This window comes from Numida meleagris, chromosome 6 (genome assembly GCF_002078875.1).
Source record: "Numida meleagris isolate 19003 breed g44 Domestic line chromosome 6, NumMel1.0, whole genome shotgun sequence".
Taxonomy (NCBI): Eukaryota; Metazoa; Chordata; class Aves; order Galliformes; family Numididae; genus Numida; species Numida meleagris.
The window spans coordinates 54,901,374-54,901,596 of NC_034414.1; positions in this window are offsets into that span (position 1 = coordinate 54,901,374).

Consider the following 223-nt stretch of genomic DNA (forward strand, 5'->3'; position numbering starts at 1 on the left):
GGGAGGAGGAAGACCACAAATTAATCTTAACTGGTACAAAGGGGGCGGTGCCATGGCAACGGGACCAGGCCGCGCCGCCTGCTCCCCGCCCCTTCCTGTGCGTCACTTCCTTCTCCGCCTCCGAGGAGGTAAGATGGCGGCCGGCGGGGCGGGCGGAACAGCCAATGGGGAGGCAGGGGAGGGCTCCTGGGGCGGGTCTTGTACCGTGTGGAGCTGCCAATGG